The following is a 17,083-nucleotide window of genomic DNA, read 5'->3' as shown; positions in this document are numbered from 1 at the left end:
ATGTCGGAGGCTTATTTCCGGGTGGAGTCGGGGGAGCTGGGGCCTGAGGAGAACTTTCTTTCGTTGGACGACATTCTGTTGTCCCACGAGAAGCTCCCGGTACGCACAGAGACCCCCGTGCCTCGACTCGGCATTTTCTTCCCCGAGCGGAGCCGGGGGACAGACTGACAACACGATCCCTCAGGTAATCTTTCCGCGCGGACTGTCACCTGAAAAGGCTGCGACGCCCGGCTCCCGCGCTGCGCCCTGGGATTTGTAGTCCCGGGGTGGGGGCGGGGCCGTGCGCGCCGCCGATTCCACTCCCTGGACCCAGAGCGCGCCAGTGGCCTCCGGGCTTGGCCTGCGCCCCCCGACGGAAGACGGGTCTGTTCGAGGTCTTCAGGCTCCTTCCAACACTGATTTCATTTATGAAACTGTCCGAATTCAGCAGTCTGTCCCCACACCCATGTGCTGAATGAGTAAGGACTGGCGCCTACGAATACTTAAGGGTCAAGGTTGTGAGCACGTTTACCTTAAAACAACAGCTTTGGAATCTGCAACACCTGCGCTAAGTCTGGGAACCGCAAATTGCTAGATTCATTCCTACATAATGACAGACAGCAGTCGTTTTCTGAGGGCTTCAATGCTGGCTGGAGTAGGGAGTGTAAACTTTTCCATCTATTACTTTAATTCTTCACCAGCCCTACGGTTAGGTATCATTACGAACAAGGAAACAAGCGTAACTTGGTCAGGGTCCCACTGTAAGTGGTGAGCTGGGATTTGAACTTGGGGCTGTACCACTTCAAATACAAGTTTGTCCCAAGAACATGAGTCTTAATGGTTATTTATTTTCCCACCTAAAGTTTGTTAGGAAGAGTGTTTTTGGTCTGTTTTGAGTTTATTAAAGTAATACATACAGAAAATTTTAATAGTCAAAACAGTACAAAAAAGGTTTATAACGGGCCCTGCTTTGCTCTCCCCTCACCTCTTCCTTTTCAGATCCAGGGGGTCTGTCCACTATGTTTAGTAGTTTCTTCAAGATTCACCTCCATATTTCTAACTCAACTCATAGTATTAAACGTATCTGCTTGATTTTTTTTTAAATTTATATATAATCTACTGACTTTACATTAAAGTAGGTAAAGGTTTCCTTTCATATACATTGGTAAACAGAGATGTGCAGCCCATGCTTTTTTTATATTTCCTTCGTTTTCCCTAATGTCCTATTTCTCTGCCAGGATCCCAGCCAGGGTACCACACTGCATTTAGCAGTCATGTCTTTTTAGGCTTCTCTAGTATGTGACAGTTTATCAGACTTTGTTGTTTTTAATGACCATGGCAGTTTTGTGGGGCACTGGTCAGTAATTTTTTAGAATGTTCCACAACTGGAATTTGTCTGTTTTTTTCTCATAGTTAGACCGCGGTTATGGGTTTTGAGGAGGAAGAGTATAGAGGTAAAGTGACATTTTCATCACATCATGCCAGTGCTATATAGTATGAACATACACATGGATGTGAGCCTTGATCACCTGGCAGAGGTGGTGTTTGTCAGGATTCTTCACTATAATGTTACTCTTTTTTCCACTTTTCCATAGTGTACTCTTTGGATAGAAGTCATTATATGCAGTCATACTTAGGAAGTGGGGAGTTATGTTCCACTTCTTTGAGGGCAGAGTGTCTACATAAATTATTTGGAATTCTGCATGGGAGATGTATGTGGGAAGGTTTTTAATGACAATTTCATTCATAGATAGGACTATTCAGATTGTCTACTTCTTCATGTGTTACTCTTGGTACCTTGGTTTTTGTCCCTAGGAATTAGACAATTTTCATCTAAATTTTCAGATATAGTGGTTTAATGTTTAAAATATTCTTTTACTATCCTTTTAACATTTGTAGGATTGTAGCAGTGTCCTGATTTTTATTCTTGATATTGATAAATAATGCTCTTTCTTAATCAATCTTGCTAGGAGTTTATCAATTATACTGTTCTTTTAAAAGAACTAACTATGGCTCTGTCAATTTTCTCTTTTGTACCCATTTTCTAAGTCATTAAGTTCTTTATTCTTTCCTTCCACTTTCTTTGGACTTAATTTTCTGTTGTCCCTCCATTTTGAGATGGGCCCTAGGTCACTACATCTGTGGGAACCTGTATGTATTTATAGCTGTACATTTCCTCTACGTACAGCTTTAATTGCATTCCAAAAGTTTCGATTCATTGTATTTCCATTATGAATAAGTTCAAAATATTTTCTAATTTCCATTGTAATTCTTCTTTGACTCATGGGCTATTTAGAAGACTAGTGCTTATTTTCAGGCATTTTGGGGTTTTACTGTTTCTCTTTTTTGTTTTTTATTTCTAGCTTAATTCCACTGTGGCCAGGGAACGTAGTCTCAATGATTTCAGTCTTTCTAAATTTAACACTTGCTTCATGCCACAGCATACGATCAATTTAACCCTTCTAGGGCACTTGAAAAGATGTATTTTATGAAGTCATGGTGTGTAATAAATAATCTCTATCTGTAAATTAGGTCAAAGTTGCTGTTTGGTTTGTTGAGATCTACTTTCTTCACTGAGTTTTTGTTTGCTATTTCTCATTTCTCTAGAGAGAATATTAAAATGTTCCACTATGATTATAGATGTGTCTATTTCTCCTTTTACTTCAGTCAGTGTAGACAGGTATTTATATTTTTCTTGTGGATATATGACTCATTATTGTCAAATGTCCCCTTTATCTCTAGTAATGTTCTTTCTTTTGATCACTGTTTGCATGACATTCTTTCCATTCTATTTTCAACCTTACTGTCTCTTTATATTTAAGGTATGCCTCTTTTAAGCAGCATGTAGTTGGGTTTTGTTTTTATTCCATTTAGCAGTTTTTAATTGGTGTATTTAATCTGTTTGCATTTAATTTAATTATTAATATACTTGTGCTTAGTTTTGCCTCTCTGCTATTTTGTTTGTGTCGTGTCTGTTTTTGTCTCCTTTTCTTTCCTTTCTTCACTTCTTTTGGATTAATCAATTTGGTGATTATCCATTTACCTTTTTATTCATTTATTTAGTTGTTTAAGTTTTATTTTCGTGGCTACCTTAAATATTACACATTTTTTACTAATAAGAATGTTATATGAATTGCTGTTTTCACCATTTCACAGACAGTGCTAGAACCAGAGAACACTTTAATTCTATTTCTTCCTCTTTTCTTTTGTGTTATTGTCATGTATTCTAATTTGACTCATTTTAAACCCTATAAGACATTATTAGTATTATTTATGTTATTGTTATTGTTATATTTACCCCCTTGTTCACTCTTTCTATTACTCTTGTTTTTCTTCCTTCATTTCTGCCTTTATTTCAGGGATCATTTTCATTCTCACTTCAGAATTTCCTTACTCTGGGTCTTCTGGTGATAAATTCTCCAGTGCTATCTGTACCAAGGGCCCACAAGATCAACCCCAGATTTGATGATTCACTAAGAGGACTCAGCATATAATCATTCTTATCTTTAAATTTTAATACAATGAATGGATACAGAGCAAAGTTAGCCAAGAGAAAGGGTGCATGGGATGAAGTTCACAGGAAACCAGACGCAAGCTTCCAAGAGTCCTGTCCCTGTGAAATCACACAGGATGCACTTAATTTCTCCCATAATAAATTGTAACGTGTGAATTACTGTCTACTAGGTAAGGTCAGCAGAGAATCAGTACCTGAGGTTTTATTGAGGGCTGGTTACACAGGCACTCTCTATAAAGCACATACCAAGATTCCAGACTTTCAGAAGGAAAGCAGGTGTTTGGCATAAACCACATTGTACAGTTTAAGCACTGTGAGGAGCTCTTACCAATTCTGAGAATGGTGGGAGCCCTTCTGAAATCCCAAGTTCCAAGACACCAACCAATGGCTGACCTCACAAGCAGACCTTTCGAAGGAGAGTAGTTGCAGGCTTGCTAGGTTAACTCTTTTCTGCACACTTTTTGTCTGAAAATGCCTTTATTTCACTTTGCTTTTAAAGGATATTTTCACTGGGTATAGAATTTTAGATTAGCAGTTATCTTCTTTCCAGTGCTTTTTAAAAGGTGTCATTTATTTTAGTTGTTTTGTGGCTTTTATGATTTCTCTTGAAAAGTTGGCTTTATCTCTCACTGCTCCTTCTTTAAAGAAATGTGTCCCTTACTTCACCAGCAATTGCTTTTCACATTTTCTGTCTTCATGTTTCAACAATTTAAGATGTGCCTAGTTATGGTTTTATTAATATGTATCCTGTGTAGTATTCATAATGTTCCTAGAATCTGTGCTTTGATATCTCTTTTTAATTTTAGAAAATGTATGGCCATTGTCTCATCAGCTACTTTTTCCTTAATCTATTCCTCCTCTCCTTCTAAGATTCAAGTTACATGCATGTAAGACTTACTTATTCCTTGTTTATTTTTACTGTATTCCATATGTCTCTTACGCTCTTTCCTGTACTTACTCTGTATGCTTTAACGTGAGTATTTTCTATTGAACTTTTCAATTCATGATCCCTCATGTCAAATCTGGTAAACCTGTTAAATTTGACTGAATCTGTTGAGTTCTTAAGTTCAGTTATTGCATTTCTCAGTTCTTGAATTTCCATTTGATTTTTAAAATTGATACCTAATTGCTCTTATGTCTGGTACCAAATACTGGGCTTATTTCTCTCCCTTCTTTCTCAAATCTTAGTGCCTCATATCCTGGCTTCTTTGGGAGCTTTGAACTCAGTATTTGTCTCCCCAGTCTTGTGAGGTTTGCAAAAAGCTCCTCCTCCAAACCGCTCCCAACTTTTGCAGGAGTTCTGCTCTATGAGAATTTAACACTTTTATAGTACAGGAAACATCTACAACTGAACAATTTTTATTTATGTTAGTTAGAAAACTTTCCCTTTATACCACATTTTTGTTCTCTACTATGTTTCTGTTGTATAAATCCATTTTCTTTCTCCATTCCATCATTACATAGAACTTTCAACCCACATAATTCATTTCTTCAGGCCATAACCAGATCTGCATGTGACAATCATTCCCTCAAAGAGAACAAGCAATTTTGAAATTCACTGAGGCAAGGTGTATTTATTTCCTTTCAGTCACACCTATTTACTATGTTACTTGTTTTAAAATCTACATTCCTGCCTGATGCAGGGCTCAAAGCTTGAATTCCCCTTGTGGCTGGCAAAAGGACTGTTTGACAACAGGCAGCAGATCCTTTCTGTGGAACTTCCCATGATTTACCAAGAAGGTTGGAGGACTGTGTTCAGTGCAGATGCCAATGTGGTGGACCTCCACAAAATGGTGCCACATTTCTACGGGTTTGGCTCCCAACCCCTGCATTTTGACAGTCCAGAGAATACAGATATTTCCCAGTCTCTCCTGCAAGTAAGTAAGTGATGTGAAAACCTATGGCATTGCACATGTCTTAGGAGCCAGCTCCTGTCCAGGGAAAAATATAATTTACACAAGTAGTTGATTGCTATTCCATGTCAGCCTACAGGTGCACTGTGTTTGCTTGTCCACTGCACTTCATGCTTGCTTGCTAAGAGTTAGGACCAACAGGAAGTCCTGGAAATAAGAAAGGGGCAGTGGTTGAATACAGGTGACAGGCACTTAGACTCACGGTCCCAGCCCCGCCCCAGTACCAGTCTGAGGCTTCTTGTCAGAAATAGATGCACTTTTTGGTTATTTGTTCCCTTCCCTTACTGTGGGGTTAAGACCAGGCCCAGCCATGTACTAGTTGGGTCACTTGGTCAAGCTGCATGATCCCTCTAGGCATCAATAAAATATAAATCTTCATCTGTAAAATGGAGATAATGCTAGTGCCAAACTTACAGTAGAGTTGTAGTGAGATTATGTAGTGCCATTTAATAAACAGTAACTATTGCTATTATTTTCCATGGACGATACAAATAGTGTTTAACACATACTTATCATCCTTCACAAAATAATCTTATTTTAACTTTTTGTAATTATTTTTTATTCTGTTAATATTAGAAGAAACCATCCTTCCTACCTCTTGTTTTATGTCCTCATTTCTAACTTCATGAGAAATGTTGGTTCAATGCACATTTGCTCCCTGGACCATGCAGATACCCTCCATCAGACTCAGGGGTTGTTTGGCCTAACATATACTAGTGCTAGTGCTGGTTTTAATGTAGATGGTAAAGAAAAACTTTGTTGCTCCCCATTCAGAAAAAGAAGTCAATACATAGACTATAAATAGTTTGAGCTTACAAAACTTTGAGCAGAAAGCTAAAAGTGAGGAAAATCCATTTGTCTGATAATGTCGCCAGGACATGTTCTTAAATTGAAGAACTGCCCTTTTCTTGTGAGTTGTATGGGTTTTTTTTCCCATCACTTCTGTGAAGTGCTATACATTAGAACTGCTTATATATAAGGAAACATCACTGTGAAACAGTTGAAGAAACTGAAGCAGGGGTTGTGGCTTGGGCTCAGAACCCTATTGTAAAATAACACCCCTAGATCATATGTGTTTCCAGCCTGCTTTCAGACTGAAAAAAAACAGAAGCTAATTCAATTAAATCAGGAGTCCTGGTTGAAACCTGTCTGCATGTGATCCCAGTACATTGTGGTGGCCTTAGCTACTGGTAAGAGTGATGGGTAATGCTTTTCAAGGAGCTTGCTCTTATGAGCCATTTGGTAGGTGCTCTACATGTATCAGTTCATTGAGAACAACCTGTTGGATTTTCATATCAACCCATTTCACACACAAGGAAGTTGAGGCTTGCCAATGTGGAATAACTTACCTGGGCAGAAGACTATGTCCAAGACCAAATTCTTTGCCTTTGTGTCATCTAAATGTTCAGGGATAAAGATGAATCTGATCTCTCTCACTGCCTTTTTCTTCAAACATTTATTGGACATTTTTTCTGCATCATGGACTCCTCCCAGAATGCCTACAATGAGGACACTTCAGCACTGGTTGCCAGGCTAGATGAGATGGAGAGGGGCTTATTTCAAATAGGGCAGAAAGGACTGAATGACTTTCAGTGTTGGGAGAAGGGGCAGGCTTCTCAGATCATAGCTTTCACCCTCGTTCAGAACTACAAGAAAAGAAAATTCAGTGACATGGACGATTGAAGATCAGAAGAACACAGAATTGCTCCTTGTAGACTTATCCCTCTGGGTATCCTTGATAGGAGCCTATTCTGCCTATAAAGGGCCAGAGTCATTGCCCAATTGCCCATCTCATGGCTTATTGCCTGCAGCCATCTCAGGAGGCTACTATCTGGGTGGAAGAGAACAAACTGGACAATATGCCTGGCCCTATGAGTCTGTCCCAGCCTTCTGACCTATAACCCAGGCTTACTTAACCCAGGAACCCACAGCCAAGGAGAAATCAAAGTCTTCCACAAATAAGGATCATTAATACAAGCATTAAAACAGAGTTGGGACTGGGATTCCTTGAGCCTGGGAGTTTGGATGGCCTCCAATGCCCGGTTTCTCCAGCTCCTTTAAAGTACAGGTACAAATGGGCTATTGTAGCCTGTTCACAAAATGTTCTCTTGGACTTAATCGCCTCGTCTGCCTCATGGTTGCTCCAAGGATGGCACATCCAGGACTCTGGCCTTACTTGTAAATACCACCTGCCTGTGGGGAATTACTCCCATTTCCAAACACAGTGGCCAAGAATAAGGAAGGAAAAGGAAGAGCAGGTGAATGGCAAGGCTTTTATAAAAATGAAGATGCTGCTTTCCTCTTCGGTAATCAGGGCTTCATGAACTGGACTTCACATACCTCTCCTGTCAACCTATGGGGGAAATGGTTAAATAGCTGCTTTTGTGTCCTCGATCTTTAGAAGCACATGCACAGTTATTCCATTCCCTCCCTATAAAAGCTGTCAGGGAGTTGTTTGGAATTGCAAAGTAGTTATTAAAGGGTGTTAACCAGCCCTTACAACATGGAAATCAAGACTTTAAGGTTACTGGTTAGGAAGAGCTCTGTTTGAGATGTTAGCAATGGTAAATGTAAGTGGGCATGAGACCTTGATTATGGCTTTCTCTCTTCAATAAATTTTGTGACATTACATAGAGGATTCCTGTCCCTTTACTGAGAATCTGTTTAAGCAAGCACAAAACTCTTCCCCTGAAGATCAAGCAGGAAACCTCAAGCCGAGGAAGAAACAGCATTCCCTGTCAGCCACTGTTCACAGGGCAACTGTCTCCACATCATCTTCCCACAACCAGTGAAAATTTTCTTTGTCATTATAACTTACAGAGGGTTTTGGGAATCCAGGTTGTGGAGCTGTCTTGATGCAAGCTTAGAATGTTAGAAATGCTTTTTAAATGCCTGTTGTAACTGATGTTTTTATAATTTGATTTTGGTGTTAAATAAATGATCCACTTTGCACATGAATACATTCTGAACAAGTACTATTTCTGTAACTCAAGTACTACAGATGCTCAGGCAAAGCCATGAGAGAATATTGTCTTTGACTCTATTTGACAGAAATTTATCATTAAGTCCATGTTTTAGCAACTGCTCTTCCATTTGCATTGTGCTTATAAATCTTGAGGAACATTCCCTGTAGGACTGTGCTGGGTCCCAACCATTCTGCCACAGCATGGACATACAGCCACAGCCCCAGGGACAGTTTACAGTCAGAGTGAGAAAAGTATATTATTTGATTTTTGGATTCATTATTTTCACAGATAGCTTCATATTTAAAGCCAGTCCTAAGGCTGCTTCCATTTTTCTCCTTATTAAAAAATAAAAATTGTTCAAGGTCCATGTACCAGGGCTATGTGGGTATGTATGTACAGAACTTATTGTTTTAAATTTTGAACAGTTTTTACAAGTAGCTTTGAAACCCATACTCAAGTACAGATTTGCCTTCAAGCCTGTTGATTACTACCCCTTTCCCCTGCGATCCTCTCTAAGTCAGTCTTTTGCATTATTTGGTCTCCTCAAAGAGGTGAATTTTTTCAAAATGAGTCAACAAATTGACTCAAATACCAAATTGCTCTTAAAATCAAGAGGGAAATGTCTACCCTTTCCTCTTAAAGACCGTGTTGCCAGGTAACTCTGACTTTAATGATATAGAAAAGACCTCAGTGTCTTTGGGAGTTCCCTGGGAGGTCTGAGCTGCCAGAGGGCCGGGCCAGGCTTGGTATCCTGGGTCCATTCCTCCTGTTCTCCCTGACCTCTGAATTTTGGATGGCTCCAGGCTCAATCCTTGGATCCCTTCTAGCTAGTCTCACTTCCTCGGGGATCTCCAGTGTCAAGCTTTAAATCCTGTCTGTATGCTAATGCCTCCCAAATTCAATCTGCTCAGATCACTCCCTCCAACCCCAGACTTGCATCCAGCCACCTGTTAGACATTCTACTACATCTACCCCAACATGGCTGAAACTGAGCTCCTAGTCTTCCTCTCGGTCTGCTCCTCCTATACTACCTCATCTCTGTTGTGGACAACTCCGTCCTTCCCTGTTGCTCAGGACAAAAACCCAGGTGGCCTCCTTGGCCCTGCTCTTACTTCCGTATCTTTTGGATCTACCTGCAAGTCGTTTGCAGAATCTAACCACCTCTTCACCACCTCCAGTCCTGTACTGCACGGTTGCAGTTGCCTCCCAACTGACTGCTGCATTCAACCTCCACCCCACCTTCAGACTCTTCTCCCTGTAGCAGCCAGAGTGGGCTTGTGCAGAAGTTAATCCAATCTTGTTCATTCTTTGCTCAAAACCCTCCCTGTGTCAGAGAAAATGGCCAGCCCACCATCCCAGCACCATTGGTTGAAAAGGCCATCTTTACGCCAGTGATGTGGTACTAAATTCTTACTGCTTCTATGGCAGAAGGAATTTCTTATTTCAAATAAAATTTTCACCTTCTGCCTAAGAGATTTCTTAGCATCTTAAGAACTTCTGATGATTCTCTCAGCACCACTGGACCTGAGAAGTTTCTGGAACATATGTGAAGTAGTGAAACCAGAATGCAGAAGTATTGAGTGACTCACTCAGGTTGATACAGAAGTCAGTCCTGCTGCAAGGTTATCTGTTCTCTGCTCTTCCTCCATCCTCCAAGAAACCCCAAAAGAGCTTCTCTTCTTATGCTTAAAACAGTTGTGTTTGAGTGAAAATACAGTATTTCACACTGATCTTGGCAAAAGAAAACAACTGTGCAGAGGCATGTGTATTTTTTTAAGTAAATGTCTTTGTGTTCAAGAGCGAAGTCTATATTTGAAGTAACAAAATATAAGATAGATGCTGAACTGTAAGAACCTTAATTTCAACAATCCTTACCTAGTATGGGGAAACTGAAAATTTTAATGCTGAATACACATAGAAACAATTTTTAAAAGAATTAAATGCCCTAAACCTAAAGAAAAGTGTCTAAAATTTGAAATTCTGTTGCCAACTCTTGACGTTACCATTTTGAATGAGCAATAAATCTCCCACCCTTGATGAGTAGTGAATAAAATATACAGTGAATCAAGCGTAAGCCTGAGAAACTGTGTAACCACCTTCTTCGTGACAGCAGCTGATTAACACAGGTGACAGTCTCGGCTGGCTTTGGTGCGAGCTCATTTTGTCGCTTATGCCAGACTGCTGTATTTCTGCCTAGCTAATCCAGGGAGACCCGGTGCAAGGAGACAGAGCTTGCTTGCCCAGCAGCCTTCCCCTGGGACAAACATTCTTCAGGGGAATGCTGTCCTGCTGCCTCCTCTGTGGTCCAGAGGAAGGTGCAAATGAGGCCCCTTTGCATATGGGCATTTCAGAGATCAGACTCAAGTCATTTAAAAGGGCATCATTTCAATAAACTCTGATTTAGAAATAATTTTAGATACAGAACAGTTGTAAAGAGAGTGTAGAGAGCTCCCCTCTACCCATAGCCCAGCTTTCCCTGACATCTTCTTTAATCATAGCACATTTACTAAGCATTGTTACCTAAGCCATAGGCTTTATTCAGATTTTGCTAGATTTCCCACTAATGTCCTTTTCCTGTTCCAGAATCTGATCCAAAATCCTACATTGCCTGTAAGGGGCAGTCATTTTTGAATGCAAAACAATATCAGACTCCTACATTAGTTTCAGCAGCTTAGCTTGTTGGAAAAGTTTTGCTGCATTGACATGGTTAGCTGGGGCTGACTTGGGGCCTGTTAGGCTTTGCCCAGGAGCAAACTGCTGGTTAGCTCATGAAGAAGGAAGGTTGGTGTTTGCTTTTCACCTGCAAATTTCACTTTTTCTCTAGTAATGGCATCTGATGGAAAAGGCCTCTTTGATTTTACTTAAAACTTTGAGCATTTGCCCTCTGATAGCAATAGCATAATTTCCTCCCCTTTCCCTTCTGGCACATACTAGCTAATTTTCTTTGTGTCTAAATGAGATTAAAACCAGCATGGCTTTCTGCACTGACATTATTAACAAGTGTCAGCACACCTCTGAAAATAGTGCCTGGGAACTGCTGGTGTTTCAGATTCCATAAAGGGCAAGAGCACAGAACCCACTAATCCTTGCAAACATCTCCCACCTATTGAAGTTTTTTTTAAAGCCTAGACTTTTAAATCTTTATGATAATCACATGTAGAGAGAAGTTTATTTGATCCCCACTTGAATTGCTTGGCTCCCTTCGTGCAACTAAAATTCTTCCCTGAGGACAGTTTTCTTTGGATGCAGTGAAGCAAATGGGTAGCTAAGGGGTACAGATTCAAGGGCAACAAAAGAGGTGAGAGAGAGAAGGATGGTGTGATTTATTGAAGGAGAAGTGTGGTGAGGATGCATTTTCATGCTTGAAGAAAGACTAGAGACAAACTAGTATTAACAGCCAACATTTCCCAAGTGGAGAGATGACAACAGTTGTTCCCAGAGAGCGGCCTTATCTTAATGGAACAAGAGGCCTTGGCACTCAGCTATGACTTAAGCTCAGGAGGAGCAAAGCATTTCAAAAGGTTTTCAAAAGATGCTGTCATTTTCGAATTAGCATTTACTGTTCCCTTCTTTATCTAAAAGTTTAGATAAATATTAAGGAATGTGCTTCTTTTCAAGTAATTGAGCATCCCAGAAAAAAATTCCCCAGGTTTTGAACCAGCTCAGACCTTGATCAACATTTCAGAGGATCCTACTGGCTGAATCTCTAGATCATTTCAAAGGTTGTTAGGGAGAACTCTGCATGTAACATGATACATCATGATCATGTGTGGCCAGTGGTGAAAATCAGCTTCTCCAATTTTGAGGACATTTTTTAAAGAAATCAATAAAATTTGAGTGGGGTGGAGCCAAGATGGCGGCGTGAGTAGGACAGTGGGAATCTCCTCCCAAAAACATATATTTTTGAAAATACAACAAATACAACTATCCCTAAAAGAGAGACCAGAAGACACAGGACAACAGCCAGACTACATCCACACCTGCGAGAACCCAGTGCCTGGTGAAAGGGGTAAGATACAAGCCACAGCCTGGCAGGACCCGAGGCCCCTCACCCCAGTTCCCAGCGGGAGGAGAGGAGTCGGACTGGGGAGGGAGAGGGAGACCAAGACTGCTAAACACCCAGCCCTAGACATCCGCACCAGAGCGCAGACTGTGCATGCATGGGGTAATGGAAACTAGGGAAGCAGGACAGTAAGACCTGTGAGCGAGTCCCGAAGCCAGCGCCCCTGTGACAAAGAGCAAGTTCTTTTTGAAAGTCTTAAAGGGACAGGGACCCCATGGCTGGACAGAAGCGTCCCGGGTCACAGTCCAGCAGCTGGAAATTCCAGGGAACTCCGGGCACACTAACCCCCGGGGCAACAGCTCTGAGTCCCCTCATGGAGGTAAACAGCCAAGGAGCCCCCTGTCCATTACCCCTCCAAGGCACCACCATAGCAGAGTAGCAGCCTGAGGCTGGCCATGCCCACAGCAAGGGAGCTTCCTCCATATTGGCTGGGCAAGATACAGAGACACAATCTACATGCAATTGCCCAACACAAGCCACTAGGGGTCGCAGTTGTTCCAGTAAAGAAAGGCCAGGAGCCAAGTGGAAAGAATCTTGACACTCCCAGCTGACAGACAAGTCAATAGCTCACCATTGCACCTATCAACATGAAAAGGCAAGAAAATTTGATCCAGATAAGACTAACCAAGACAGCTTCAACATCTTCTACATCTTCCCCTGAGAAGGAACCTGGGGACATAGATTTAACCGATCTTTCTGAAAAAGAATTCAAAACAAAAGTCATAAACATGCTGATGGACTTGCAGAGAAATATGCAAGAACTAAGGAGAGAGAATGCAGAAATAAAACAATCTCTGGAAGGACTTCAAAACAGAATGGACAAGATGCAAGAAACCATTAATGGACTAAAAAACAGAGAACAGGAACACAGAGAAGCTGATGCAGAGAGAGATAAAAGGATCTCCAGGAAAGAAAGATTGTTAAGAGAACTGTGTGACCAATTGAAATGGAACAAAATCTGCATTATAGGGGTACCAGAAGAAGAAGAGAGAAAAAAGGGATATAAAGTGTCTTTGAAGACATAATTGCTGAAAACGTCCCTAAACTAGGGGAGGAAATGGCCTCTCAGACCACAGAGGTACACAGAACTCCCATGACAAGGGATCCAAGGAGGGCAACACCAAGACACATAATAATTAAAATGGCAAAGATCAAAGACAAGGACAAAGTATTAAAGGCAGCCAGAGAGAAAAAAAGGTCACCTACAAAGGAAATCCCATCAGGCTATCATCAGACTTCTCAACAGAAACCCTACAGGCCAGAAGAGAATGGCATGATATACTTAATGCAATGAAACAGAAGGTCCTCGAACCAAGAATACTGTATCCAGCATGATTATCATTTAAATATGAAGGATGGATTAAACAATTCCCAGACAAGCAAAAGTTGAGGGAATTTGCCTCCCACAAACCACCTCTACAGGGCATCTTACAGGGACTGCTCTAGATGGGAGCACTCCTAAAAAGAGCACAGAACAGAACACCCAACATATGAAGAAGGGAGGAGGAGGAATAAGAAGGGAGAGAAATAGAGAATCATCAGACCGTGTTTATAACAGCTCAATAAGCAAGTTAAGTTAGAGAGTAAGATAGTAAAGAAGCTAACCTTGAACCTTTTGTAACCAAAAACTTAAAGCCTGCAATGGCAATAAGTACATACCTTTCAATAATCACCCTAAATGTAAATGGACTGAATGCACCAATCAAAAAACACAGAGTAATGGAATGGATAAAAAAGCAAGATCCATCCATATGCTGCTTACAAGAGACTCACCTCAAACCCAAAGACATGCACAGACTTAAAGTCAAGGGATGGAATAAGTTATTTCATGCAAACAACAGAGAGAAAAGAGCAGGTGTTGCAATACCAGTATCAGACAAAATAGACTTCAAAATAAAGAAAGTAACAAAAGATAAAGAAGGACATTACGTAATGATAAAGGGCTCAGTCCAACAAGAGGATATAACCATTATAAATATATATGCACCCAATACAGGTGCACCAACATATGTGAAACAAATACGAAAGGAATTAAAGGAGGAAACATAATGCAATGCATTCATTTTGGGAGACATCAACACACCACTCACTCCAAAGGACAGATCCACCAGTCAGAAAATAAGTAAGGACACAAAGGCACTGAACAAAATATATATGCACCCAATACAGGTGCACCAACATATGTGAAACAAATACGAAAGGAATTAAAGGAGGAAACATAATGCAATGCATTCATTTTGGGAGACATCAACACACCACTCACTCCAAAGGACAGATCCACCAGTCAGAAAATAAGTAAGGACACAGAGGCACTGAACAACAGACTAGAACAGGTCAACCTAATAGACATCTACAGAACTCTACATCCAAAAGCAACAGGCTACACATTCTTCTCAAGTGCCCATGGAACAATCTCCAGAATAGACCACATACTAGGCCACAAAAAGAGCCTCAGTAAATTCCAAAAGACTAAAATCCTACCAACCAACTTTTCAGCCCACAAAGGCATAAAACTAGAAATAAATTGTACAAAGAAAGCAAAAAGGCTCACAAAGACATGGAGGCTTAACAACACGCTCTTAAATAATCAATGGACCAATGACCAAATCAAAATGGAGATCCAGTAATATATGGAAACAAACAACAATAACAACACAGAGCCCCAACTACTGGGGGATACAGCAAAAGGAGTCTTAAGAGGAAAGTATATAGCAATCCAGGCATACTTAAAGAAGGAAGAACAGTCCCAAATGAAAGGTCTAAGGTCACAGTTATCGAAATTGGAAAAAGAAGAACAAATGAGGCCTAAGGTCAGCAGAAGGAAGGACATAATAAAGATCAGAGAAGAAATAAATTAAATTGAGAAGAATAAAACAATAGAAAAGTCAATGAAACCAAGAGCTGTTTCTTCAAGAAAATAAACAAAATAGATAAGACTCTAGCCAGACTTATTAAGAGGAAAAGAGAGTCAACACACATCAACAGAATCAGAAACGAGAAAGGAAAAATCATGACGGACCCCACAGAAATATAAAGAATTATTAGAGAGTACTATAACACTTAGATGCTAACAAGATGGGAAACCTAGGAGAAATGGAGAAATTTCTAGAAAAATACAACCTTCCAAGACTGACCCAGAAAGAAACAGAAAATTTAAACAGCCCAATTACCAGCAATGAAATTGAAGCAGTAATCAAAAAACTACCAAAGAACAAAACCCCCAGGCCAGATGGATTTACCTCAGAATTTTATCAGACATACAGAGAAGACATAATACCCATTCTCCTTAATGTTTTCCAAAAATTGGAGAGGAGGGAATACTCCCAAACTCATTCTATGAAGCCAACATCACCCTAATACCAAAACCAGGCAAAGACCCCACCAAAAAAGAAAACTACAGACCAATATCCCTGATGAATGTAGATGCAAAAATACTCAACAAAATATTAGCAAACCGAATTCAAAAATACATCAAAAGGATCATACACCATAACCAAGTGGGATTCATCCCAGGGATGCAACCCAGGGATACAACATTCATCCCAGGGATACAACATTCGAAATCCATCAGCGTCATCCACCACATCAACAAAAACAAAGACAAAAACCACGTGATCATCTCCATAGATGCTGAAAAAGCATTCGACAAAATTCAACATCCATTCATGATAAAAACTCTCAACAAAATGGGTATAGAGGGCAAGTACGTCAACATAATAAAGGCCATATATGATAAACCCACAGCTAACATCATACTGAACAGTGAGAAGCTGAAAGCTTTTCCTCTGCGATCAGGAACCAGACAGGGATGCCCACTCTCCCCACTGTTATTCAACATAGTACTGGAGGTCCTAACCATGGCAATTAGACAAAACAAAGAAATACAAGGAATCCAGACTGGTGAAGAAGAAGTTAAACTGTCACTATTTGCAGATGACATGATATTGTACATAAAAAACCCTAAAGACTCCACTCCGAAACTACTAGAGCTAATATCGGAATTTAGCAAAGTTGCAGGATACAAAATTAAGACACAGAAATCTGAGGCTTTCCTATACACTAACAATAAACTAATAGAAAGAGAAATCAGGAAGACAATTCCATTCACAATAGCATCAAAAAGAATAAAATACCTAGGAATAAACCTAACCAAGGAAGTGAAAGACCTATACCCTGAAAACTATTAGACACTCAAGAAAAATTGAAGAGGTCACTAACAAATGGAAACTCACCCATGCTCCAGGCTATGAAGAATTAATATCGTCAAAATGGCCATCCTGCCCAAAGCAATATACAGATTCGATGCAATCCCTATCAAAGTACCAACAGCATTCTTCAATGAACTGGAACAAATAGTTCAAAAATTCAAATGGAAACACCAAAGACCCTGAATAGCTAAAGCAATCCTGAGAAGGAAGAAGAAAGTGGGGGGGATTGCACTCCCCAACTTCAAGCTCTACTACAAAGCCACAGTAATAAGGACAATTTGGTACTTGCACAAGAACAGAGCCACAGACCAATGGAACAGAATAGAGACTCCAGAAATTAACCCAAACATATATGGTCAACTAATATTCGATAAAGGGGCCATGGACATACAATGAGGAAATGACAGTCTCTTCAACAGATAGTGCTGGCAAAACTGGAT

At 40.3% G+C, this 17,083-nt stretch overlaps 1 pseudogene; it reads left to right on the top strand.

The window, feature by feature from the left end:
• LOC140845582 (DNA replication complex GINS protein PSF3-like) lies at nt 1–14,562 on the top strand (annotated as a pseudogene).
• The last annotated feature ends 2,521 nt before the right edge of the window (nt 14,563–17,083 follow it).

The sequence above is a fragment of the Manis javanica genome, chromosome 1 (genome assembly GCF_040802235.1).
Source record: "Manis javanica isolate MJ-LG chromosome 1, MJ_LKY, whole genome shotgun sequence".
Taxonomy (NCBI): Eukaryota; Metazoa; Chordata; class Mammalia; order Pholidota; family Manidae; genus Manis; species Manis javanica.
The sequence above is the reverse complement of the archived record's forward strand: the minus strand, read 5'-3'. Positions and strand labels throughout refer to the sequence as shown.